General features: G+C 41.7%; 1 protein-coding gene across 4 annotated transcripts in view; it reads left to right on the forward strand.

The window, feature by feature from the left end:
- PPP6R2 (protein phosphatase 6 regulatory subunit 2) overlaps positions 1-27,533 on the forward strand; it is a 148,156-nt gene that overhangs the window by 16,496 nt on the left and 104,127 nt on the right. For 2 of the 4 annotated variants that reach the window (XM_065551556.1, XM_065551574.1), the window contains exon 2: positions 21,456-21,598. The exons of 1 other annotated variant lie outside the window; for it this stretch is intronic. The gene's annotated coding sequence lies outside the window, so the exon portion shown is untranslated. The remainder of the gene's footprint in view (positions 1-21,455; positions 21,599-27,533) is intronic. One more of the 4 variants, XM_065551564.1, reaches the window with a different exon arrangement.

Raw genomic sequence — 27,533 nt, forward strand, 5'->3', positions numbered from 1 at the left:
GTAGCAGATACCTTTAGAAATTATGTGGCTGGAAAAATGTAAGACAAATAGTTGAAGTCTTCCATTTAATTTCCTTGTGTTGATAAAATGGACACTAGTAATGATTGCGTTAAGTAGGATTAAGGACTCGTGTTCTTAGACCTGTAGTATGAAATCAAATTTCAATGTGCTTTTGGGCTATGCATGAAGCAACCATCTTCTAAGTTTTTGTTTTTCTTATTTCAAATATTTCTTCCACTCTGCTCTGAAAATATTTTTTGTTTTGTTTTTTTCTTGCCACAGTTACTAAAAATACACTAGAAAAAAATTCAGATGACCATCACAATTATTCTGTATCCTCTGTATTAGCATTGAAAGCATGAGGTTGGAGAAGAATGTGCCAGAGCTGCTATCTAAAACGATCAGCTCTGAAACCTTTTCATAGAGTGTAAAGCCAGAAGGGACCATTAGATCATCTAGTGTGACCTATATATCACAGACCATTCAATTTTATCAGGTTACCCCTGTACTGGACTCAGTAATTTGTTTGGCTAAAGCAGAGGTGGGCCACTTCCGGCCCGCAGGACTATCCTGCCCAGCTCCTGGGCCCCCCCCCCATCCTGTCCCCCCTTCCCCGCAGCCTCAGCTCGCTCGCTCTGGCGCAATGCTCTGGGCGGCGGGGCTGTGAGCTCTTGGGGCAGGGCAGCTGCAGAGCTCAGCCTGACCTGGTGCTCTGAGCTCCGTGGTGGCGTCGGCATGGCCTAGCTCCAGCCGGGCGGTGTGGCTGTAGCGCCGCCAGCTACCAGTGCTCCAGGCAGCACAGTAACGGGGCATGGAGCAGGTGGGGGCTGGATAGATGGCAGGGGAGTTCTGGGGTGGTGGTCAGGAGGTGGGGGTGTATATAGGGGTCGGGGCGGTCGGTGGGTGGAGAATAGGGGGTTGAATGGGGGCAGGGGTCCCGGGGGGGGCAGTCAGGAAGGAGGGGGGGTTGGATGGGGCGGCAGTGGGGAGTCAGGGGCAGAGGTTCCGGGGCAGTCAGGACAGGAAGCGTGTGTGTGTGGATGGGGCAGGGGTCCCAGAGGGACCGTCAGGAATGAGAGAAGCGGTTGGATGGGGTGGCGGGGGGCAGTCAGGGGACAGGGAGTGGGTGTGTGTGGATGGGCCAGGGGTCCGGGGTGTGTGTGTCAGGGAACAGGGGGGGTTGGATGGGGCAGGGGTTCCGGGGGGGCAGACAGGAGGTGGGGCCAGGCCATGGCGCCCTCCCCTACCTGGCCCTCCATACAATTTCCAAAATCCAATGTGTCCCTCAGGCCAAAAAGTGTGCCTGCCCCTGGACTAAAGCATATCTTGAGTTTGGCTAAAGCATATTTTTTAGAAAGGCATCATCTTGATTTGAAGACTCCAGGAGATGGAAAATCTACCACTTCCCTTGGTAGTTTGTTCCAATGGTTAATTATCCTCACTGTTAAAAATGTGTGCCTAATGTCTAGTTTGAATTTGTCTGGCTTCATTTTGCAGCCATTAGTTCTTGTGAGGCCTTTCTCCACTGTATTCTCCACTTACTCCTTTCATACCTGTTTCCCTCCCCAAGGTACTTAATCAAATCACTTCTCAATCTTGTGTTGATAAACTAAAGAGATTGAGCTTTCTAAAAATCTCTCAGTGTAAGGCATTTTCTCCAGTCCTCCGATAATTTTTCTGCCTTTTTTCTGCACCCTCTCCAATTTTCCAACATCCCTTTGAAAATGTGGACTCAAAACCTTCATGTATGTTTATTCAGGGTCACAAGTTTTAATGGAGTATCTGTTCTTTTCTATGGTATGGAGGAGGATGCACATCATAAACATTCATTGTCAAAGGGGGTCACTTTAGAAGTGTTCTATATCAATACACTTGAAGGAGGCAGTGTGTTTCCAACAGTGTATGAGAACATAAGAACAGCCATACTGGGTCATACTGGTCCATCTAGCCCAGTATTCTGTCTTCTAACAATGGCCAATGCCAGGTGCTTCAGAGGGAATGAACAGAACCAAGTAATCATCAAGTGCTCCATCCCCTGTTGCCCATTCCCAGCTTCTGGCAAACAGAGGCTAGGGACACTTCGCAGCACGGTTTTGCATCCCAGCCCATCTTGGCTAATAGACATTGATGGACCTATCCTCCATGAACTTATTTACTTTGTTTTTGAACCCTGTTATAGTCTTTGCCTTTACAACATCCTCTGGCAAAGAGTTCTACAAGTTGACTGTGCGTTGTGTGACGAGGAACCTTATATTCAGTTTTTATCAAGATTGAATGTTGAGATTCCTAATTAACACTGAGCTGTATTTTTTTGGAAAATGTTCCATCTTGTGTAAACGTAACTGGAACGGATGAATATTGCAGCATTGCTCTCGAGTGTGAAACAGGTTTTAAAGAAGAGTGTGCTTTCATTCATTCACATTTAGTAACGATTCTGCTGTGCTTCATGACGTATATTTGACTTTACCTCATATTAACGAAGATTTTAAAAACAGATGAGATCTCCTAGCACAAACCAATGCAAGGAATAGGGTTCAACATTCCTAGTAGATGCCTTTACAAATAGGTTTAATAGAAAACTTACAGTACTTAAATATTGCCTAGTGAGGCACTTAAGTGGCTACTCCCATTACCGTTCCTCCTTATCCCTACTGATCCCTCCACACTTTCTACTCATCAAAACCATCCTGTTGCTGCTTTGCCTGCTTCCTACTTACCTGCTGCTGCTCTTGACAAGCAGATACAGACTCAGTTGCCTCACTGAGCGATGACTCATGAGCTAAAGACAGCAGTTTGCAGTGCAAATTAATTGCATTTCCTGGGGACCTTTTAGGTTTCAACTTTTTAGTAGTGATCCGTAAGAGGTTCTTAATGAACAATTCTATGGTTTAAAATTTGCGAGTGGTCAGCTCCATTCTTCATTGTGATAAGGTCCACAGATCCATTTCAATGGGTATTTGAGTTAATTTGCATCTTGGGACAGAAACAAATCTGGTCCCTGGCAGACCAGTGTCCTGATCCTTGAAGTTCCCTCCAGTTTTATCTGCTTCCCCATCAGCAGATGGCTCTCTGAACCCTCCCTGCTGCAGAGGTCTTCTGAGGGAAATTTCAATCCTTTATTTCAAATTTCTGATTAACATTTGGGCCCAGTAATTACTGATTCCTGGCTGTGTACCAGGGCTGCATTTGCTTACTGGGGAGATTTTCCCTTTTTGAGGAGTCTGCAGTGTCTAGCGCCTCTGCAGACATCAGGGAGAGAGCTAGACTGAGAGAACCAAAGGCAAAAGGAAGGGTTAGTGCCTCCTTCACCCACTGTCAGTTGTCTCATTGGGAAGCTCAGACATCTCTGTTCCTGCCTCAGCCTGGTCTGGCAGGGTTGCCTCAGTCCCGTTGTGTCGTATGTGTCTCCTCCCTTCCCTGCAGGAAAGGGAGCCAGACAGGACTGGAGTGGCAAGCAACCCCCCCCCCCCCCAATCCCATTTCCATGAGAGGAGCAGTGCCAGAAAGTCAGTGTACAAGATGAAATATTGTGCCCTAGTTCCTAAAGTCCACACCAAAGCTGTTCCTTAACTGCAGAGTGCAGCTATCTTTTCCCCTCCGATTCCCCTTGGGCCATGGATGGAGGGCATTACACGCAGCACAGATACTGGCAACACTAGCTCCTCCTCCTCCTTTGTTCTCTATAACAGGCCTCCCAGGGGGATCCTTACTTCCCAGACCATCTGGCCCATGTGGACCCCCATAACAGAAAAGTGGTGAGCCTCTGGGGAATCCATTCTTCAACCCCAGTAGCTTCCCTGAGAGACCCAGATGGGGCCCCTGTTGAGGAGGGAGGACAATAAGCACAGCTGCTGTGAGGGCAGGAGCTTGCTACCACTTGAAATATTTTTGGAGCAATATCTGAACCCAAGTTTGTTCCTCCTTTTGGAGCAGGATCATAAGGAGAAATTCCAAAAGGGGATATAAATATGTAAGATCAGTGCCCAGTTCCCCTTCTCACCTTCACAGAGTACATGCAGCTTGACAGATTTAGCACAGATCTGTGGCTTGATCTTTGCTGAATTATTCCTCTGGGTTCATCCATGCATAAAGTGGGATGGGAAAGGGAATTCTTCCTTAGGGGATGCCAGCTGCCTGAATCAGAGATGGGGATCAAATAATAAAAGATACTCTCAGGAAGAGTACTAAGTACTGTGAATCTATGCTTAGGAGGTCTGTAGGTGCCCTAGATAAACTATAATGAAGGTTGGGGATTTCCTTCCCAACCTAAAGGACTAGGAAAGTATTGGAGTGTTGTCCCAGATGCTGGTGTAGGTTGCTACACTCTAGCTATTAGGCTGTTGACCCTGGCTGTCACTACCTTGCCTTGCCACAGCTGCTCCATGGTAGCTGTCCATGGAGTGATGAGGACAGCCCATATGTGGAAGAGCAGCAGGCAGTAAGGAGCCTCTTGGCCCATCATTTACTTTTTTCTAGCCCCACAACCTCAATTTTATAAGGCCATAAAGTTCCTCCATGTGCACCAGTCCAAATTCTACCTGGTGTTACTACCAAGGGGAAACAGGGCTATCTTCCCTGGTGGTCAGGGACTCAGCATTTCTAACCAAGCGAGACTTTTTTTTTAAATCTGAAAGGATAGCCTCCTTACTCTGCAGGTAGCCAAGTCTGGGCAGATGTCACCTCAGTCTCTTCCCTGGGTGTGAAAGCTCTCAAGTCACATGAGCCCAACAACAACAGAAATAAAAATTATCAAGTGTTGTTTGATGCTCTTCACATGCTTTCACAGGCAGTGCTAGCATGGGTGGACAGTATTGCTCATATAAACAACAAGGAGTCCGGTGGCATGAGTATTGCTCATATAGTTGTCATAACTTAAAAGCCTAAGGGCTTCTCTCTGCAAAAGTTAGTGGGACCTAAATCTTTACATGCAGGTATAGGGGGCCTTCTCAGGCAAATTGGTTTCCAGCTTGTAATTCTATAGTGGGAAAGTTTTTGGAAAGCCAAAGCTATCCAGAGCTGTCAGAGAAGTAGATTTATAATCCTGGCTTCTGCTAGACACTACTGAAAGATCACATGGCAAGTTAAAACAGTCTCTAAAGTACAGGAGAGAATACTACTTTGCAGGTGGTGGGAGGAACAAATTGAGGGAGCTGAGGCAAGGTCAGTCCCATAGAAACCCAGAGTTACAAACACCAGAGTTATAAGCTGACCAGTCAACCACACAGCTCCTTTGGAACTGGAAGTCTGGATTCAGGCAGCAGCAGAAGAGACCAAAAGAAAGAAAAGCAAATACAGTACAGTGCTGTGTTAAATGTAAATTACTTACAAAATAAAGGGGGAACATTTTTCTTCTGCATAATAAAGTTTCAAAGCTGAATTAAGACAATGTTCAGTTGTAAACTTTTGAAGGAACAGCCATAATATTTTGTTCAGAGTTATGAACAACCTCCATTCCCAAGGAGTTCATAACTCTGAGGTTCTATTGTAGTTGCCCTCAACTGCCTCAGAGTAATTTGCATGACTTGCAGCCAGCCCTGTTTAGAGTTAGACACCTGAATGGTGCCAAGCTCTTTCAATTGGGAACCTACAACTTTGGCCACAGTGAGGTCATTGGACATTGTGCAGAGAGAGATACTCTCTGGAGCTTTGCAAGAATCACAGGCACAATTTTGTCTCATTCCCAAACAGGCAGCCCGTTGAAATGACAGGATGTGAATGTAACCGTACATTACCTACTTTAGATAAGAGTGATATAACTCATCCTGTTTCTAGGACAGGTCTACGTTACGGTGTTAAGTCGACCTAAGTTACGCAACTCCAGCTATGTGAAGACTGCTAGAGCTTAGGTCGACTTATTGCGGAGTCTACACCACGCTGGGTCGATGGGAGAAACGCTCCTGTTGACTTACCTTACGCTTCTCGTCCAGTGGAATAACGGAGTTGACGGGAGAGCAATCTGTGGTCGATTTGGTCTTCACTAGATCCGCTAAATCAACCCCCGGTGCATCGATCGCCCTAGCCTCAATCCCCAGTAAGTGCAGACGTACCCCTAAACTCAGAGAATAGGGAACTAACTGGGCTCTCTCTGAAACATCTGAATGAGTTCCTAAAGGAGGCTTATAGTCTTATGCCCATTTTACCGTTCCATGGTCAATTCTCCCAGTTTGCATATGGATGGAAGTTTCCCCCCTCCGCCCCCCCTGCACCCAAGTTTCATTCACTACTATTTGGACTGACAGATGCTTTCAGGGTCTCCTGAAATCATAGTGGTATTAATATGGGCTTCTGGGAAAATTCTGCTGATCATGGTTATGAATCTTGTATTCATGGTAAACAGATACATCGTTCCAAGGAAGTCAGTCATAGCTCTGAGCTGAGGATAAATCCTATTGGGTACAAGGCCTCATCTCAGAAGAACGATAACTGAAAATAAAGATGACCATAAAGGAAAAAAAAAAGTGGAATCAAACAAAAATCCAGTTCTTAGTAAATCCTATTAGGAATGTTGCTCTCATGCACAGACATGCTTCCGTGAACCTGAGTTCATATGAGCCTTATCCAGTAATTCCTATTATCCCTCCACATTTCAACCTATCACATCTACTGGTAGAGGCCCAATTGTCTCTTCTCTGTTCCTTCAACTGGTGAATACAGAAATCAGATTTTTCAAAGCCAACCATCCATTAATGAGACAGATTGTCTCACTCACAAGGCTAGCTGCATCTCTGTCCCCTTTCTGGTCTCTGAGAGCACCCCATCAGGTATCAGATCTTTGCCTGTCTCAGGGTGGAACACTAGCTGGCTGTGCCTAGTCTGTGCTTGACCACTTTGCCTACTCTATGCAAACCACCATAGAGTTGACAGATGTTTATCACCTCTTGGCCCTTGTTACAAGGATTCCTTCTGGAACATCACTGAATTGACCTATAGCGCACTGTTATATATGCCATCCGATTGCTACAAACCCCACAACAAGAACAGACAGATGTGCTACAATTCTTGCATGATTCAGCACAGAAATGAGGGGCCCATTATATCTTCGGGTGCAGATGCACATTATCTTGTATCACAGTATGAGCTGTGGCAACATGCTGCAAGTAATCCCTGCACCAGTCAATACAGATGACGGTAACACTGTGAAGGGAAGTTGGAATGCATGCAGATTAACAAAAGAATATAGTTATGTGGAACACATCACACCATATTAACATGGCATATATACTTAGTGATTCCTCATGTTTGTTTATTATAGAGCAGCCCTGGCTGAAACATCCGTATCGTATATCTCCAGTAGATCTTGCCAGCTCCAGAGGATGGAGTTAATATTGCATGGTGGGGGCTGAAGTGTACTGTAACTCTGTATTTCCTGGCTTTCAGAGGTTTGCATGCAGCTGCACTTAATGGTCTGGAAGGGTAAGAGGCACTGCCAGTAAACCTTAACTTTGTGATAATGGAGTTTTTGGGCGCTGAATAAGAGATTTAGTCTAGTCATGACAGTCAACGTGTCTGATGAGGTTTTTGTAAATAATTTAGGAAGAATATGGTCAGCCCTGCCCCAAAGAAAAAATCAACTTCTCCTTTCATGGGCAGAGCAGAGTTTCCTATCTCTGTGTACTGACCATCAAGGAGAAGTTGAAGACCAAGGTTTACATGGCAGAAGTTGGTTTAAACAGAGGGGTACCTGGACCCAGACATATTCTCACTTATTGTAAGTCAGTTTAATGGGCTGATGATTGATTTATTTGTATCTGGAAATCACGATACAGTGCCCTGTGGCCTCTCCATGTATCAAGACTCAGCATATGAGGTTGTGGATGATCTCTTACAAAGCTGGGCAAGGTCTCTGCTCCATTCCTTTCCACCTTTCCATTGCTCCCCAGAACCAGGCACAAGAAAGGAAGGAGAGTGCCAGAGACACTCTTTGTCTTCCTTGCTGAAGAGGCTATAGCTCCTAGGCCTGATTTAACCTAGTGTTGGACCTTCCAGTGTTTCTACATCTCAGAAGATCTGCTGTTGTAAAAAGCAATCCTTCATCCAGCACCGACAGGTTCAAAATGGATACTTGGCGGAAGTAATGATCCCTCCCATGGACTGCAGAAAAGTCGATAAATAGAACTTATTTTATTGGTAGAAGCAAAGTCTGTGTTTTAACTACCACATTAAACAAATGAATTTGACTTCCTCCAGGAGGGCTTTAATGAGAAAGTTCAAGCAAAAATGTAAAGTTTCTCTAGTATAAAGGTCTCAGCATGTTAAAGACAAGATGTGTAAATCCTGAAATTAAATACCTTCTTAGGGTAACTACCTTGTTTCCAGCTGCAGAGGTTATCGAATGCAACCTTGACATTTCATTCTGGTCTTTACAACACTACCTCAATTAAACCCCTGTTGCAAGTGTCATATTTATCCATTAAAGTAGACTTCCTGATAACTACTATCTCCAATCAGATGAGCTTTTGAACTTGGGAGCTCTCCGGAATGAGACCCATTGTGTATTTTGAATTCTGACAAATAGTTTTTACAACTGTCATATCATTCATACCCAAAGAAAATTCAATAAATATTTTTCCTTCTGTCAAGCATCAAAGTCCAATCTGTAGAAGTGCTGACAATTTCAGGGCAGAGAAGTCATATCTCCAGTAGTGAGATCTGCTAGGCAGCGAAGTAGCCATCAGTATATAAATTCACCAGATTCTGCATATTGGCCATCCAATCTTTAGCAAGTACCGTTTTTGACGGAAGTCTTCTCCCTGCCTCAGTGTCCAGGGAAAGAGAAGAAATATAATTTACACTATTTTGAATGTACATATTTAAAGGATGATCCTACTTCCCACTGTGGAGTCTACTGCTCTGAAAATCCTACTGTAATTGATATCTGTATCTTAGCATGATGAAGAATAGGAACATTTTTCTGCACATACCTGCATATTTCCTTTCCTTGAAACAATTTCCACAGATCTCGCTTCTCCTAGAGACAAATGGGATCATCCGGAATAGAGATGGAAATTGACAACTAAACATTTAGGTTTATTTCAATAGGGGAAATTGTCCCTATGCTCTTCAGTAGGATAAATTGTTCTTTTTCTTCAATGTATATTTAATGCAGTCTCTAATTTTGGAAAATAGAATGAAATTACCGTGGCTGTTGAAGTTTTTTCAATTAGAGGAAATTTAAGGGGGCAGAGCAGTTCCCTGCTGCCAGTGACTGACAAGTATGGCTCTGTTTCTAACCTGCAAGCAGGCTGAAATACCCATTGTAACAGATCTATGGACTTCATTAACTCAAATTTTCAGGTAAGCAGATAATTTTTTCTCTTCAAAGGTTTTGGTGGTGCTGTGTGGTTCACATCTGTGCATAGTGATCTTTTTAAAGTGGGGAGTAGTAATTTATAAACAAGGACACATAATGAGAGGGTAAGAGAAGGAAACAGAAATGAGAGAACAAGCATCTTTGTTAGCAGTCTTTTTTTTTTTTTTTGCTGTTTCTTCCTGTCAAGTTAAGGTTACCTGGCAGGCTGCCCAGAGAATCTGTAGCTTTTTGTTTTGTTTTTTTGTTTTGTTTTGTTGCTGTTGGTGCAGAGGAAGATGTTGCTGTAGGAACTAGCCAGACATATTTCTGCTGTTGGTAAGCCTATAACTCTGTTAATGGGCACCAAGCAACTTAGCGATGCTGCTTTTTTTAGCTATTCATGGACCATAAGACCCAGAGTATGCTACTTTGTAGCAATAGGCTGCCAAGGCTTTCTTGAAGGATTTGGAACCAACCCCTTTTTCCATTTACTCTGTAAAATTGTTTCTCTGATGGTACAAAGAGAAATGTTCCAGAGCCTTTCAGATGTTAATGGGATTAGAGAGAAGGCGCTATGAAAATTAACATCAAGATAACCGTGAAGCAGCTTTTTTAAAAACACTATCGTCTAGACTAAAAGTCTAAAATCATTTTCAGGTCACTGTTAGTATGAGCTGTACATCAGGAGGCCAAGTGTGTTTCATCAGTTCACCACTGTGTCAAAAAAACAAATGCTTTTGCCACATCAGCAAAATTTATCTAGATGAAGAGTTAAAAGTCCTTCTACATGCACATGGGTTCAGTGTGTTTTCCATTTGGGATGTCTATAATCTGTATATATCACACCTTTATTTTGCATAGAATCTTCTTTACAAACTGTCCTAAACATGCTTTTATAAAGGTCAATAATACAGTGACATAGGTGAATAGGTGAATTTAAAATTAACAAATATGTGGAAAGTAGAACAGAGATATTCCTAGAGTCAGAAAATGTGTATGTGTGGCTATTTCTCCCCTTTCAGATTTATGCAAGTTTAGAAGAAATACTGTTCACAGCAGTTCATAGTAAGTGGATACTCAAAGCAGTTTCCTAAGGAGCTTTCATCACATCATAGTGTGACTTAAGTTTGACTATGGTGCTTTCTTGTTTGTTACAGATTTGCTCATTAAATTCATACTTACCCTACACTGTAAACTGGCCTGAAAGCAGTGAAGGACTCAGCTGAAAAGTATCTCTGAGTTTCTCAATGTAAATACTGGAATGCTAATACACTGGACTACAAAGTAAACGCACATATAGACGGAAACCACACCATTTTTGTATACCTTGTCAGAGTTGTATCTAGAGCTTGAAAAGTTTAGTTGGATAATCTTAATACACCTCTACCCTGATATAACGCGACCCGATATAACACGAATTTGGATATAACGCGGTAAAGCAGTGCTCCAAGGGGGCAGGGCTGCTCGATCTGGTGGATCAAAGCAAGTTCGATATAACACGGTTTCACCTATAACACGGTAAGATTTTTTGGCTCTCGAGGACAACCTTATATTGAGGTAGAGGTGTATTTGCAAATTTGAATTGACTTATGTGTGGGTTGCTTTCAGTATTCAAATACCATTACTTGTGGGCAGGTGTGACAAACTGACATCAACATAGGTGGGTTTGTGAAAACCAGCCAGAAGTATAGAAAGGCCATTAATAATCCTCCTGAGGTTCTAAGGCTGCATGCTCAGGGTGACCCTAAACCTCTGACTACCAGAAAATGGGTGGATCACTCCATAATTTCCCTTTTCTTTACATTCCCCCTTAAGGTGTGGTACAGGCCACCATTGGAGACAGGATACTGGGCAAGATGGGCCATGGTCTGACCCAGTATGGCAGTTTTTCTGTGACTCTTGTTGGTGTCTGTTCATTTGATTAAATCTAGAGGCACCCTAGCTTAGAGCAAATAGTGATTGGCTGGAACTGCTTTTTCGGTTTTTAGGCATATTGAGTGATATGGGTATTGAGAGGAAGCTATGCTGACAAGTGTGAGACACCACATATAATGCTGAGAAAATGTACTGGACCCAGTGGGATTCCTCCATTTTTCTGCAAGCAGCTGGGAATGTAAAAGATGCAGAGAAAAAAGAGCAACACCTCAATTTTTCCTAGCAGCTAGGCAAGGAGAGAGGAGAAATGGGTGATAATGTGCCAAATGGAGTATGGGATCTGCAAATAATTGTGGTGTCCTGTGCTTATAGATTCTAGGACTGGAAGGGACCTCGAGAGGTCATCGAGTCCAGTCCCCTGCCCGCGTGGCAGGACCAAATACTGTCTAGATCATCCCTGATAGACATTTATCTAACCTACTCTTAAATATCTCCAGAGATGAAGATTCCACAACCTCCCTAGACGATTTATTCCAGTGTTTAACCACCCTGACAGTTAGGAACTTTTTCCTAATGTCCAACCTAGACCTCCCTTGCTGCAGTTTAAACCCATTGCTTCTGGTTCTATCCTTAGAGGCTAAGGTGAACAAGTTTTCTCCCTCCTCCTTATGACACCCTTTTAAATACTTGAAAACTGCTATCATGTCCCCTCTCAGTCTTCTCTTTTCCAAACTAAACAAACCCAATTCTTTCAGCCTTCCTTCATAGGTCATGTTCTCAAGACCTTTAATCATTCTTGTTCTTCTCTGGACCCGCTCCAATTTCTCCACATCTTTTTTAAAATGCGGTGCCCAGAACTGGACACAATACTCCAGCTGAGGCCTAACCAGAGCAGAGTAGAGCGGAAGAATGACTTCTCGTGTCTTGCTCACAACACACCTGTTAATACATCCCAGAATCATGTTTGCTTTTTTTGCAACAGCATCACACTGTTGACTCATATTTAGCTTGTGGTCCACTCTAACCCCTAGATCCCTTTCTGCCGTACTCCTTCCTAGACAGTCTCCTCCCATTCTGTATGTGTGAAACTGATTTTTCCTTCCTAAGTGGAGCACTTTGCATTTGTCCTTGTTAAACTTCATCCTGTTTACCTCAGCCCATTTCTCCAATTTGTCCAGATCATTTTGAATTATGACCCTGTCCTCCAAAGCAGTTGCAATCCCTCCCAGTTTGGTATCATCCGCAAACTTAATAAGAGTACTTTCTATGCCAATATCTAAGTCGTTGAGGAAGATATTGAACAGCGCTGGTCCCAAAACAGACCTAAAGTAACATAAAGTTATGTTACTTTACAATGTTTGTAATGTGTAACTTTTTATGGACTGCCTATCACAGGATTTGTAAGGCATTTATCATCTTGATGTGTCTATATATAGCTATATATAGTGAACAAATTTATGACCAAATACAAAAAATGATGAGCTTTCCCTTGAGTCTTTCGAATACAGGAATATACAAAGGTAAGTGTGATATTTGTTTTCTAGAGGTGCTTCCCTGTGAAGGAGGCAAAATTGGAAAGATGTCTTTCATTTAGCTCTAAATGCAGGGTTGAGCTTTGTCTGATTTCTTCTGGCAAAAAAATTCATAGTCAGTTTCCTGACACTGAGAACTCTCTGTGGGATACTCCCCAATAATCTAAAGTTGGGCCTCTCTATGTTCATTGCTTTTGTGGAGCATTACTTTATTTGGAGGATCAGGGAGGGCGAGGCAGTCTGAAAGAACTGGGTTCCATCCAGTAAATGTTTTGTATATTAGGACCAGAACTTTGAATTCTGATGTGAAATGGAGTGTGGGGTTTGTGAGTACAAATATAACTATTTTGATTGCTGATGGTGCGTGTTGTACTAATTTAAAATGGTTGCATTTAATCCTATATAGAGAAATTTGTGGTTGTCTAACCTGGAGGAGTTAAAATTGTGGATCATGATGTTTGTCTTTGTTTGGGAGGAAGGGATGTAGTCTAGTCAGTGAAAGATGGATAGAAGTGTTGTTGGCATATGCAGAAGTAGTGATGAGTCCGGCATGACCTGATGGTTGGTAGCACCTTGACAATCAATAGTCTAGTGACTTTGAATGTTGGTGAAGTCAGGATATGGCCAATTTTGTCACAATATGTTCCCTGTTCTGCCAGCGTAATTCTATCATTGGTTGAGTTTTAAGAAGAGCAATTAGTTTAAGGGGAAGAGAGAGAGTATTGAGATGCACAGGATTCTTTAGTAAAGGAGCTTGGGTGGTAAGGGACATGTGTCCATCAAGAGTCTCTGGGATTTGTCTGGGAATGACTGGATCCAGGGCAGTGGTAATTCACTTCTCTCCCACCAGATTGGTGAAAAATCTAATAGTTTCATAGTTTTTCCCCAATATTTTTAATAGATTGCCCCAAGATTTTCAGAAGTCTAGAAAGGGCTAGTGATTTTGGGTGATTTAATTTTGGAGTAGCCAACTTGAGACACCCGAGATTCTGATTTTTCAGAGTGTGGGTGCTGAACACTTTCTGAAAATCAGACCCCCTTAGGCATCTCAAGTTGGGCAAACCAAAAATTCAAGGTACCCTGGGTCACTAGTGACCTTTGAAAATTTTGGATCTAGGTTTTAAGGCCTGAATGGCCTTATCATCTAGTCTGATTCTATTCCAGGTAGAAATCACAACATAGTGTCATGATGAGAGTCTACAGTTATTTTTTTTTTTTTCTGAAATGAAATTAAAATGAAATTAATGGAGATATCCCATCTCCTAGAACTGGAAGGGACCTTGAAAGGTCATAGAGTCCAGCCCCCTGCCTTCACTAGCAGGACCAAGTACTGATTTTGCCCCAGATCCCCAAGTGGCCCCCTCAAGGATTGAACTCACAACACTGGGTTTAGCAGGCCAGTGCTCAAACCACTGAGCTATCCCTCCCCCTTATTTCTGTTTTACATGTGATGACCAAATGGCAAAGTAGATTGATTTAAATCAGAGTGATTTAAATCACCATTTTAATCATGATTTAAGTGAGCAAGCAGGAAGCTGTGATTTAAATAATTGCTTTTAATTGTTTTGCATTTGTGCTTTTTACATCTTTTCCTAAATAAAAGTATATTCTTATTAGTTGGTTACCATTAAAACATGTTGATTTGCAACCAAATATAACTTTTACGCTAATTTTGGTGCTTCTGTTTGTTAACCAGGAAGATACTTGCTAGCTGTCCAAGACTGGGTATAACTGAGTTGCATCATCAGGTTGATTGGGTATATGTGAGTGCAACCATTGCAGATGGTAAGATGAGAAATATAGTGGCATTTCAAACGAATAGGTATCCTGTTTTATAGATCATTATGGCTTAGTGTGACATACATTGGTAGTGTTGTTACCTGTTTTGATCCGTGCAATTGGCCATTATTCAGGGTTGTATCAGGAGGAGAAAGTGATAATGAAGTCAGGTATTTCTTTGATGCAGTCTGGTTTATTTACAAAAAATTGCATACTAAGTCCCATTTCTCTGAATAGAATAGGAAGCAAATGTAATCAAACAGGAGGCAGTTTCTTTGCTAACAGTTCCTAGCCTCATTCCAGCTAGCACTCCGCCTCAAAAGATCTCCCTGGGCTTTCTCTCAGGGCCACTGCCATGGTGTTTTTCTAGCTGTCTCCTTGGCTTTCTGTGTGTTGCTGCTCACAGACACATGGATTTTCACCAAACAGTACCTAGCTCCCTGCATTTGCATTCATTCTTCAGCTTCTGACTGGCCATGCACATGGCCTGTGTTTTTGGCAGTGGTTACTGTTGTTTCAGCTTACTCCAAAAAGGAGATTAAATTCTTAAATTTATCCTGAACAGTGCTTTCATGCCCACCAGCTTCAAAGAGGTTTCACCCACCTTCACCATAAAGTTTTCTTATATATAGATTAGCTTATATGTGATCCTTTGATAGTAAGCTAAGGACTCAAAATAGTAACGAGTATAATTTACAGGGAGTTCTCGGACTTGCAACGCTATTCTGAGGAATGAATTGTCATAAGTCAAAACCACTTTTCCCATAGGAATCAATGGTATGAAGGTCGGATTGGTTCCTGAACCAAGGCTTGATACTATTTTCACCACAATAACACAGATTTTTGTACTAAATGAAGTATAGATGTTGCAACATTAGTGTATTTACTGTACACTGTATTTTGTAAACACATTCAAATAAACATATAAACTCACAAATGTTGCTCAGGATGCCAGCAACACAGGCTCAGAAAGCCATGGAGAACGGTACACGTGCTAAGCCTCAGCCAATCACTGTTCAAGCTTTCTGATTGGCTGAGCCCGGGGCTGGGAGCCAATCAAAAACAAGCAGCAACCCTACCCGGCAACAAGCTACCCTGCTGCCTCAAAGCCAATCAGAAGCAACCCCTTCTAGCTCTATACCAGGAAGTGATTTCAAGTGAACTTTATGCAAATCCAGCATCATAAGGACGAAATAAGCTTCGTGGGGCGAAACAGGCAGTCAATTGAAAAGCGTTGTAAGTGGTGTCCGACGTAAGTCATGCGTCGTAAGTCCGAGGACTCCCTGTACTTCTGTGAAAACAATGAGGAGTCCTTGTGGCACCTTAGAGACTAACTTATTTATTTGAGCATAAGCTTTCGTGGGCTATAACCCACTTCATCATATGCATGAAGTGGAAAATACAGTAATCAGATATAAATATACAACACATAAAAAGATGGGAGTTGTCTTACCAAGTAGGGGGCCAGTACTAATGAGGTAAATTCAGTCATGGTGGAAGTGGCCCATGCCCAATAGTTGATAAGAAGATGTGAGTATCAACAGAGGGAAAATTATTTTTTGTAGTGATCCAGCCACTCCCAGTATTTATTCAGGCCTAATTTGATGGCGTCAAGTTTGCAAATTAATTCCAGTTCTGCAGTTTCTCGTTGAAGTCTGTTTTTGAAGTTTTTTTGTTGAAGAATGGCCACTTTTAAGTCTGTTATTGAGTGTCCAGGGAGATTGAAGTGCTCTCCTACTGGTTTTTGAATGTTACAGTTCTTGATGTCTGATTTGTGTCCATTTATTCTTTTGTGTAGAGACTGTCCGGTTTGGCCAATGTACATGGCAGAGGGGCATTGCTGGCACATGATGGCATATATCACATTGGTAGATGTGCAGGTGAACGAGCCCCTGATGGTGTGGCTGATGTGGTTAGGTCCTGTGATGGTATTCCTTAAATAGATATGCGGACGGAGTTGGCAACGGGGTTTGTTGCAGGGGTTGGTTCCTGGGTTAGTGTTTCTATTGTGTGGTGTGTACTTGCTGGTGAGTATTTGCTTCAGGTTGGGTGGGTGTCTGTAAGCGAGGACTGGTCTGTCTCCCAAGGTCCGTGACAGTGAGGGATCGTCCTTCAGGATAGGTTGTAGATCCTTGATGATGCACTGGAGAGGTTTTAGTTGAGGGCTGTAGGTGATGGCTAGTGGCATTCTGTAACCTTCTTTGTTGGGCCTGTCCTGGAGTAGGTGACTTTTGGGTACCCTTCTGGCTCTGTCAATCTGTTTCTTCACTTACCCAGGTGGGTATTGTAGTTTTAAGAACGCTTGATAGAGATTCTGTAGGTGTTTATCTTTGTTTGAGGGATTGGAGCAAATGCGGTTGTATCTTAGGGTTTGGCAGTAGACAGTGGATCGTGTGATGTGGTCTGGATGTAAGCTGGAGGCGTGTAGGTAAGTACAGCGGTCAGTAGGTTTCCGGTATAGGGTGGTGTTTTATGTGACCATCGCTTATTTTTATTGTAGTGTCCAGGAAGTGGATCTCTTGTGTGGACTGATCCAGGCTGAGGTTGATGGTGGATGGAAATTGTTGAAATCGTGGTGGAATTCTTCAAGGGCCTCCTTCCCATGGGTCCAGATGATGAAGATGTCATCAATGTAGCGCAAGTGAAGTAGGGGCTCTAGGGGAGAGCTGAGGAAGCGTTGTTCTAAGTCAGCCATAACAATGTTGGCATACTGTGGGGCCACGCAGCTACCCATAGCAGTGCCACTGACTTGAAGGTATAAATCGTCCCCAAATCTGAAATAGTAGTGGGTGAGGACAAAGTCACAAAGCTCAGCCACCAGGTTTTCCAGGACACTATTGGGGATACTGTTCCTGATGGCTTGTAGTCCATCTTTGTGTGGAATGTTGGTGTAGAGGGCTTCTGCTTCCATAGTGGCCAGGATGGTGTTTTCTGGAAGTTCACCAATGGATTGTAGTTTCCTCAGGAAGTGAGTGGTGTCTTGAAGATAGCTGGGAGTGCTGGTAGCGTAGGGCCTGAGGAGAGAGTCCACATAGCCAGACAGTTCTGCCGTCAGGGTGCCAGTGCCTGAGATGATGGGGCGTCCAGGATTCCCAGGTTTATGGATCACGGGTAGCAGACTACCTCTGGTCAGGGTGTGTCTGTGTTGATTTGTTCCTTGTGCTGCTTCAGGGAGTTTCTTGAGCAAATGGTGCAGTTTCCTTTGGTAACCCTCAGTGGGATCAGAGGGTAATGGCCTGTAGAATGTGATGTTAGAGAGCTGCCTAGCAGCCTCTTGTTCATATTCCGACCTATTCATGATGATTACAGCACCTCCTTTGTCAGCCTTTTTTATTATAATGTCAGAGTGGTTTCTGAGGCTGTGGATAGCGTTGTGTCTGCACGGCTGAGGTTATCGGGCAAGTGATGTTGCTTTTCCACAATTTCAGCTCATGCACTTCGGTGGAAGCACTCTATGTAGAAGTCCAGTCTGTTGTTTCGACCATCAGGAGGAGTCCATGCAGAATCCTTCGTCTTGTAGCGTTGGTAGGAAGGTTTCTGTGGGTTAATGTGCTGTTCAGTGGTGTGGTGGAAATATTCCTTGAGTCGGAGACAGCAAAAGTAGGATTCTAGGTCACCGCAGAACTGTATTATGTTCGTGGGGATGGTGCGGCAGAAGGAGAGGCCCTGAGATAGGACAGACTCTTCTGCCGGGATAAGAGTATAGCTGGATAGATTAACAATATTGTTGGGTGAGTTAAGGGTATCACTGTTGTGGCCCCTTGTGGCATGTAGGAGTTCAGATAGTTTAGTGCCCTTTTTCCTCTGTAGAGAAGCGAAATGTGTGTTGTAAATGGCTTGTCTAATTTTTGTAACGTCCAGCCACGAGGAAGTTTGTGTGGAAGGTTGTTTTTTTTATGAGAGTCTCTAGTTTTGAGAGCTCATTCTTGATCTTCTCCTGTTTGCTGTATAGGATGTTGATCAGGTGGTTCTGCAGTTTCTTTGAGAGTGTGTGGCATAATCTCTCATCACAGTCGGTGTGGTATGTTGATTGTAATGGATTTTTTATCTTCAGTCCTTTTGGTATGATGTCCATCTGTTTGCTTACTCATATCATTTAGCATATCTTCAGACTGTGGGATGTTTTATCACATGATCGCTTTGTATTTGTGCCTCTAAAAAGGATTAATTTCAATCTTTAAATTTGTGCTGTTAATTCCATGTGTAAATTAAAGCGGCATGTTTATCACAATGGCTAGAAACAGAATTCCAAATCCTTTCTGCGGTGAAAAAACAGTGAGGCGTCCTTGTGGCACCTTAGAGACTAACAAATTTATTTGGGCGTAAGCTTTCGTAGGCTATAACCCACTTCACAAATTTTAATAATTCTGATGAATTAATAAGTAATTCAGGATGGGGACGGTGAGAAAGTATAGTACTTTTTCCTTGAGTGCTATATGAATTATAAATTCCTCATGCTTTCCGTAGATTTTGAAATTCTAGTTTGAAATACTGTCTAGATGTTAGAGTATGTGTCTAATGCTTCTATCTAATGTCCATTTTTCATTGGTGTGGTACTGAAGGGCGGATATATACATAAGGTTTCTCAAGGCATGTTCATTGTTAATGTTGCGCTTTAGTTTAGTCTTAAACACAAGATTGGAACCTCACATCAAGATCTGATGAGAAGACCCTGGATTGTGTAAAAATACCTTGTTAAAACTAGGGCTGTCAAGCAATTAAAAAAAATTAATAGTGATTAAAAAAATTGTGATCAATCGCACTGTTAAACAATAATAGAATACCATTTATTTAAATATTTTTGGATGTTTTCTACATTTTCAAATATATTAATTTAAATTATAATACAACACAAAGTGTACAGTGCTCACTTTATATTTATTTTTGATTACAAATATTTGTGCTCTTAAAAAAATAGTATTTTTCAATTCACCTTATACAAGTACTGTAATACAATCTTTTTATCATGAAGGTTGAACTTACAAATGTAGAATTATGTACAAAAAATAACTGCATTCAAAAATAAAACAGTGTAAAACTTTAGAGCCTATAAGTCCACTCAATCCTACTTCTTGTTCAGTCAGTCACTCAGACAAACAAGTTTGTTTACATTTGTAGGAGATAATGCTGCTTGCTTCTTTTTTACGGTGTCACCTGAAAGTGAAAACAGGTATTCACATGGCACTGTTGTAGCCGGTATTGTAAGATATTTGTGTCAGATGCGTTAAAGATTCATATGTTCCTTCATGCTTCAACTACCATTCTAGAGGACATACGTCCATGCTCCTGAGGGGTTCTGCTTGATAACGATCCAAAGCAGTGCAGACTGATGCATGTTCACTTTCATTGTCTGAGTCAGATGCCACCAGTAAAAGGTTGATTTTCTTTTTTGGTGGTTTGGGTTCTGTCGTTTCCACATCGGAGTGTTGCTCTTTTAAGACTTCTGAAAGCATGCTCCACACGTCGACCCTCTCAGATTTTGGAAGGCACTTCAGATTCTTAAACCTTGAGTCGAGTGCTGTAGCTATCTTGAGAAATATCACATTGGTATCTTCTTTGCATTTTGTCAAATCTGCAGTGAAAGCATTCTTAAAATGAACAACATGTGCTGGGTCATCATCTGAGACTGCTATAACATGAAATGTATGGCAGAATGCGGGTAAAACAGAGCAGGAGACGTACAGTTCTCCCCAAGGAGTTCAGTCACTAATTTAATTTACACATTTTTTTTTTTTAATGAGTATCATCAGCATGAAAGCATGTACTCTGGAATGGTGGCCAAAGCATGAAGAGGCATATGAATGTTTAGCATATCTGGCACGTAAATACCTTGCAGTGATAGCTACAAAAGTGCCATGTGAATGTCTGTTCTCAATTTCAGGTGACATTATAAATAAGAAGCCAGCAGCATTATTTCCTGTAAATGTAAACAAACTTGTTTGTCTTAGCGATTGGCTGAACAAGAAGTAGGACTGAGTGGACTTGTAGGATCTAAAGTTTTACATTGTTTTGTTTTTGAGTGCAGTTATGTAACACAAAGAAATCTACATTTGTAAGTTGCACTGTCACAATAAAGAGATTGCACTACAGTACTTGTATGAGGTGAACTGAAAAATACTATTTTGTTTTTTATTTTTACAGTGCAAATATTTGTAATAAAAAGCAGTGTACACTTCCTAGTTTGTGTTGTAATTGAAATCAGTATATTTGAAAATGTAGAAAAACATCCTCAAATATTTAATACATTTCAATTGGTATTCTACTGTTTAACATTGTGATTAAAACTGCGATTAATCACAATGAATTTTTTAATCGCGATTAATATTTTTGAGTTAATCTCCTGAGTTAACTGCAATTAATCGAGAGCCCTAGTTAAAATAGAGCGTCACTAAAAGCAAAGGGACGCTAAGAAAAGTATAGTTCTTTCACAGTTTTCCTCAATGTGAGTCTCCTTTTCAATGTATTGTATATTCAGTTCTGGGCTTCAGTGTCTTGCTGTCCCTTCAAAGTAATAGGGGCCTCAGACTGAATATGTAATACATGTATTCTGTTGTAATTATTCTTGGAACAAGGAAAATGACCTTTTGGTTTCCTTGGCAACTTAGAACTTTCTTTTAGAGTGATGTCAGGAAAACAAAGTGTGTTCCTGAATGAAGTAGGTATTTCATAAGCTGAGTCTAAGGACTGCAGAGGGGAGGGACTGTTAACTGTTGTACTTCCAGAAACCAGAATAAATGTTCATATTTGTCTACAGTATTAAACGGTAAAGCTGCAGGTAGTGTGATAGAAGGGAGTATATTCATATGTGATAATGATTTTACAAAAAACTTGGCATCTACAATAAGTTCCATCTTTCTTTACTCTAACTTAAATTTCCCATTAGGTGAGGTTACATGTAAAAGATACTTCATGCCACAGTAGCCTTTCAAGGGCTTTCCTTGGTGAATAGTAACAGTATTTTCTTTTTCTTTAATTCTCAGGAAAAAGAGACAAGCGAAACTTCACATTGAAAGAAAGCTTTTTTTTTTTTTTTTTAAAGATGAATACACCCCGGGAACTGTAACCCAAATGTTTCTCTGTCCGTGGAGAAGATTTCATTTTTGAAACAAGATTTCTACGGAAGGTATGAATATTTACTCTTCCTCTTTAAAGCTCATTTGTTTCATAATAAATACAACTGTACAATGCATCTCAGTATTCAGAACTTGAAAATTTTACTTGGCATCTTATACTGAGAGGTAGATAAGATGAGAGTGGTGATGCTGGGAGGGCGCTAACCAATGTGGTTCAGCTCCTCTGCCATCATTTGGAGGCATGTGATATACAGGAGCTCAGTCTAGTTACTCTAATGATTGCTTCTGGCCTTAAACTCTGTAAATCTATGACTCATAGATGATAAGGCCAAGAGGTACCACTGTGATAATCTGACTTCCATATAACACATCCCATAAGACTTCTCTGAACTCTTTGAACTAGAACATCTTTTAGAAAAGCGTCCAGTCTTGAGTTAAAAATTTCCAATGACAGAGACTCCACCACAACCCTCGCTAAGTTGTTCCAATGGTTCCTTGCCCGTCCTCTTAAAAATGTGCATTTTATTTCCAGTCTGAATGTGTCTAGTTTCAACTTCCAGTCACTGAATCGTGTTAGACCTTTGACTGCTAGATTGAAAAGCATATTATCACATTTTTATTGCCCATGTAGGTACTTATAGACTGTCATTAGGTCACCCCTTAAAGAGAAGTTAAGCTAGATAGACTCGAGGAGCTCAGTCACCATAAGGCAAGTTTCTTCTTCGAGTGATTGCACGTTCATTCCTTCTGAGGTGTGATGCATGCCCCCTTAGCATCCTTGCATTGCTACACAATGGTATGAAAGGCAGGGCTGACACTGCCCTGCCCCAAAGTCCCTTCTCATTGCCCTTGATCAGTAGAGTGTGTCCGCTTGCTGCTGTGATTTTTCTCCAGGGGATTTAACTCCCTTCTGACCAGCATTTACTTGGTCTTGCTAGTATTCAGTCTGAGCCAGCTGATCGGTCTTGTCTAGTCTATATAGGTTGTATATAGACTAGACCGTAGCGTCTGAGCGCATTCCAGTAGTGCATTAAGCAATGTAACTACACATCTCTCCTGTGTAGTTCTCTCATCCTCTGCCCAGAAGGAGAGTTGTGTGCAGTAGAATGTCTTGTTTTAGAAGTGTGTGTTGGTTTTTTTTTTTTTTTAAATGTACCTGTTGCTGTGTGTTCACATTAGAGAAAGCAACATCAAAGAAACATGGAGCAGAAGGTTGAGGTTCTGAGTTCCTGGGGGAGTTCGTTCCGCAGTCTCAGACGTCCCTCAGAGAAGGTATCAGAGGGGTAGCCGTGTTAGTCTGAATCTGTAAAAAGCAACAGAGGGTCCTGTGGCACCTTTGAGACTAACAGAAGTACTGGGAGCATAAGCTTTCGTGGGTAAGAACCTCACTTCTTCAGATGCAAGAAAACCTCAGAGAAGGTTCTCTCTTTCGCATAAATAAGCTTTACTCTTTATTGTTGAGAATTCCATTGTACGAGAGGGCCATAGTTGTTTTCCCCCATTCTTCATCCCAGTGCTTTAGATGGCCTTTTAGAAGTCCTGGGCTCAGGCCATGGAGTGTTTTGAAGATCAGGACTGAGACCTTGAACTTAATTTGAAAATCTATTGGAAGCCAGTATAGAGAGCAGAGGGCAGTTTGGTATGTTTATGGTAGTTTGTATTGCTGAGGAGATGGGCTGCAGTGTTCTGAACTAGTTCAGGTTTCCTAAGTGCTGAAGGCTTCATGCCCAGGTATATTGTCTTGCTGTAATCCAGCCAAGAGGTGATCAAGGCATGAATATCTGAAACTAGGTCTTCTTCCACCAGGATGGGATGGAGTTTCCTAGCCAAGCAGAGGGGTAGCAAGCAGTACTTGTGGATTCTGCTATGTGAGAATTCAGCATCAGTGAGGAATCCAAGATTACTTCTAGACTACAGACTGACTGGACTAATTGTGGTGTGTTTCTTCAACCAACGGAGAGTGCACTGAAGCGGCAAGCTCCTCAGAATACTTTCTTCTGCCCACCAGCATCACCTCTGGTTTGCTTGGGTTCAGTTTCAGCCAGCTGTTCTTCATCCAAGAGCTGGTCTTCTCCAAGCACTAGGCAATCTTGGTGGTAGTGCTGTGGTGAAGGATAGATAGAGCTCTGTGTCAGCTGTGTATCACTGGCATTTGAGTTCATGTAGATACTGAAAAGGAGCAGACTGAAAATTGATCCTTGTGGAACTTTACAAGCGAGGGGACTAGTGGTGATGCTGCAGTTCCCCATTACTACTCACTGGGTTCATCCCTCCAGGAAGGACTTAGACCATTTTAGTACATTATCCTGGACCCATGCCACGTCTCAGGCAAGACTGCAGAATCTCATGACCAACATCAAATGCTGCCTATCTGTTGTAGGCATTGTGATATTCTGATGATGGGACTGGTTACATCTGTGGAAAAGTAGATGATCAGCTTGGTTTAATTAGTGTAGGTTTGGCATTGGAGCCTGTGGTGACTTACTACCTCTTTAAGTGGTCTCATGCAGATTTTGAAGAGGAGGCAAACTAAAATGGATACCTCTGGACACGTGGGAATGTGCTCTTGGTAAGGAAAAGCCTATCACCACTCTGGAGGTTTCCTTGAAGAGGACTGATTGGATTGCCTTAGACAACAAATGTTTTGACAGAGTATTGCAGCATTGAGAACTAAGCGCAAAACCCATCTCACATTAGATAGTGTATGTAGAGAGACTCTCTCTCGCTTACAAGCACTCCTACCTGTTAACTTTCAAGTGATCCTCGCACACAAAGAAAGGGGAACGTTTGTTTTTTGTTACGTGTTTTAATTAGAAGGGGCTCAGATACAACAGTTATGAGGATCATATAAGAAGAGTCCTGCGTATTTCATGATTTCATAGGCATGGAGTTTGTCTTGGAATTCAGCCCTTGATGGATAATTGTGCTCCAGAATCTCAGCTTTCATTTCAAAATGTTTCTTAGCCCATATAATTGTGGCGATGATTTTGAAAATGTGAAGAGTGCATCCAGTGTTGATTTAAGAATTGTCAGGGATGGAGAATGCACCAGAATCCTTGGTAATTTGTTCCAATGGTTAATTACTCTCACTGTTAAAAATTTACACCTTATTTCTAATCTGAATTTGTCTGCTTCAAATTCCAGCCATTGGATTATGTTAGATCTTTCTCTGCAAGACTGAAGAGCTCATCATTAAATATTTGTTCCTCATGTAGATTCTTATAGACTTTTATCAAGTCCCACCTTAATCTTTACTTTAAGCTAAATAGATTGAACTCTTTGAGCCTATCACTGCATGGCAGGTTTTCTAATCCTTTAATCATTCTTCTCCGAACCCTCTCCAATTTATCACTTGCTGAAACTGCCCACTTCGCTTCTCTGGTGTACTTCTGGGGAAGGAGGTTCTGAGCTAGGTTGTTTGGACAGAATAATGAAGAGCCACGGCCTGGGAAGCTGGGCTACCTGGAGAGCATGGGGGAGAGGGGAAGCCTCAGGAATTATAATTTTTAACAATCAGTAAGAACATAAGAACGGCCATCCTGGGTCAGACCAAAGGTCCATCTAGCCCAGTATCCTGTCTTCCGACAGTGGCCAATGCCAGGTGCCCCAGAGGGAATGAACAGAACAGGGAATCATCAAGTGATTCTTTCCCTGTCGCTCATGCCCAGCTTCTGGCAAACAGAAGCTAGAAACATCATCCCTGCCCATCCTGGCTAATAGCCATTGATGGACCTATCCTCCATGAACTTATCTAGTTCTTTGTTGAACCCTGTTATGATCTTGGCCTTCACAACATCCTCTGACAAAGAGTTCCACAGGTTGACTGTGCCTTGTGCGAAGAAATACTTCCTTTTGTTCGTTTTAAACTTGCTGCCTATTAATTTCATTTGGTGACCCCTAGTTCTTGTGTTATGAGGAGTAAATAACACTTCCTTATTTACTTTCTCCACACCAGTCATGATTTTATAGATATCAATCATATCCCTCCTTAGTTATCTTTTTTCCAAGATGAATAGTCGCAGTCTTATTAATCTCGCCTCATATGGAAGCTGTTCCATACCCCTAATAATTTTTGTTGCCCTTTTCTGAACCTTTTCCCATTCCAATGTGTCTTTTTTGAGAGGGGGCGACCACATCTGCACTCAGTATTCAAGATGTGGGTGTACCATGGGTTTATATAGAGGCAATATGATATTTTCTGTCTTATTATCTATCCCTTTCTTAATGATGCCCAACATTTTGTTCGCTTTTTTGACTGCTTCTGCACATTGAATGCATGTTTTCAGAGAACTATCCTCAATGACTCCAAGATCTTTCTTGAGTGGTAACAGCTAATTCAGACCCCATCATTTTATATGTATAGTTGGGATTATGTTTTCCAGTGTGCATTGAATGTCATCTGCCATTTTGTTGCCCAGTCATCCAGTTTTGTGAGATCCCCTTGTAACTCTTCTCAGTCTACCTGGGACTTAACTATCTTGAGTAGTTTTGTATCATCTGCAAATTTTGCCATCTCACTGTTTATCCCTTTTCCCAGATCATTTATGAATATGTTGAATAAGATTGATCCCAGTAAAGACCTCTGGGAGACACCACTATTTACCTCTCTCCATTCTGAAAACTGACCATTTATTCTTACCGTTTGTTTTCTATCTTTTAACAAGTTACCAGTCCATGAGAGAACCTTCCCTCTTATCCCATGACAGCTTACTTTGCTTAAGAGTCTTTGGTGAGGGACCTTGTCAAAGGCTTTCTGAAAATCTAAGTACACAATATCTACTGGATTCCCCCCCTGTCCACATGCTTGTCAACCCCCTCAAAGAATTCTAGTAGATTGGTGAGGCACGATTTCCCTTTACAAAAACCATGTTGACTATTCCCCAACAAATTATGTTAATCTATGTGAATGACAATCGTGTTCTTTATTATAGTTTCAGTAAGTTTTGTATCAATGAGTGTTTTCACCTGAGCTGCACATGTGTGTGTTTTGCATTGGAAGGAAAAAAGGGAGAGGATGAAACATATTGTATGGCAATAAAATAGATCAATGTTGCCAGAGAATTTAGGAGTGGTTGTTTCTAATTCACAGAAGTACACACTTATAGATAGATAAGGTGTTGCAAACAAAATCCTGAGGAATGACTTTTTAATTAAATAACTGTGTTGTCAAGTGCAATTCATATGAAAAATTCTTCTGACCATTTGAAGCACTGAGTTCTATACAAAATGTTTGCAGCATTCTTTTACAGTTAAATGAAGACTAATAGTTGTAAAATGCTAATATACAAGCTTTCAAAGAAATGCAGTTAGTCAATCTTGCATCTTCTATTAGATCACACTGACTAAATGATTTATCTAGTGATTGGCATTTTAATAGCTCATAGTGGTAAATACTGTGTCCTTTCTCTGGCTCTGTTCCCCTCCAACGCACCCCCCCCCCCCCAAAAAAAAAGCCCAGATAGATATTTTGACACATTTAAGGCTTGTCTTCACTGGAACAGTTAGCTCAAGTTAGCATGCTTGAGTTACTCTAGCTAGAGTGAGTGACCACACTTCAAAAACGACCTTGACAAATTGGAGAATTGGTCTGAAATCAATAAGATGAAATTAAATAAAGACAAGGGCAAAATACTATACTTAAGAAGGAAAAATGAAATGTATAACTACAAAATGGGGAATAATTGGCTAGGTGGTAGTGCTGCTGAAAGGGATCTGGAGTCTATAGTGCATCACAAATTGAACATGAGCCAAAAATGTGATGGAGTTGTGAAAAAAGCTAATAACATTCTGGGGTGTGTTATCCAGGAGTGTCATATATAAGACATGAGAAGTAAGTGTCCCGCTGTATTTGGCACTGCTGAGGCCTCAACTAGAGTAGCATGTCCATTTCTGGGCGCCACACTTTAGGAAACATGGACAAATTGGAGAGAGTTTAGAAGGGAACAACAAAAATGATTAAAGGTTTAGAAAACCTGACTTATGAGG

The sequence above is a fragment of the Chrysemys picta genome, chromosome 1 (genome assembly GCF_011386835.1).
Source record: "Chrysemys picta bellii isolate R12L10 chromosome 1, ASM1138683v2, whole genome shotgun sequence".
Lineage (NCBI taxonomy): Eukaryota > Metazoa > Chordata > Testudines > Emydidae > Chrysemys > Chrysemys picta.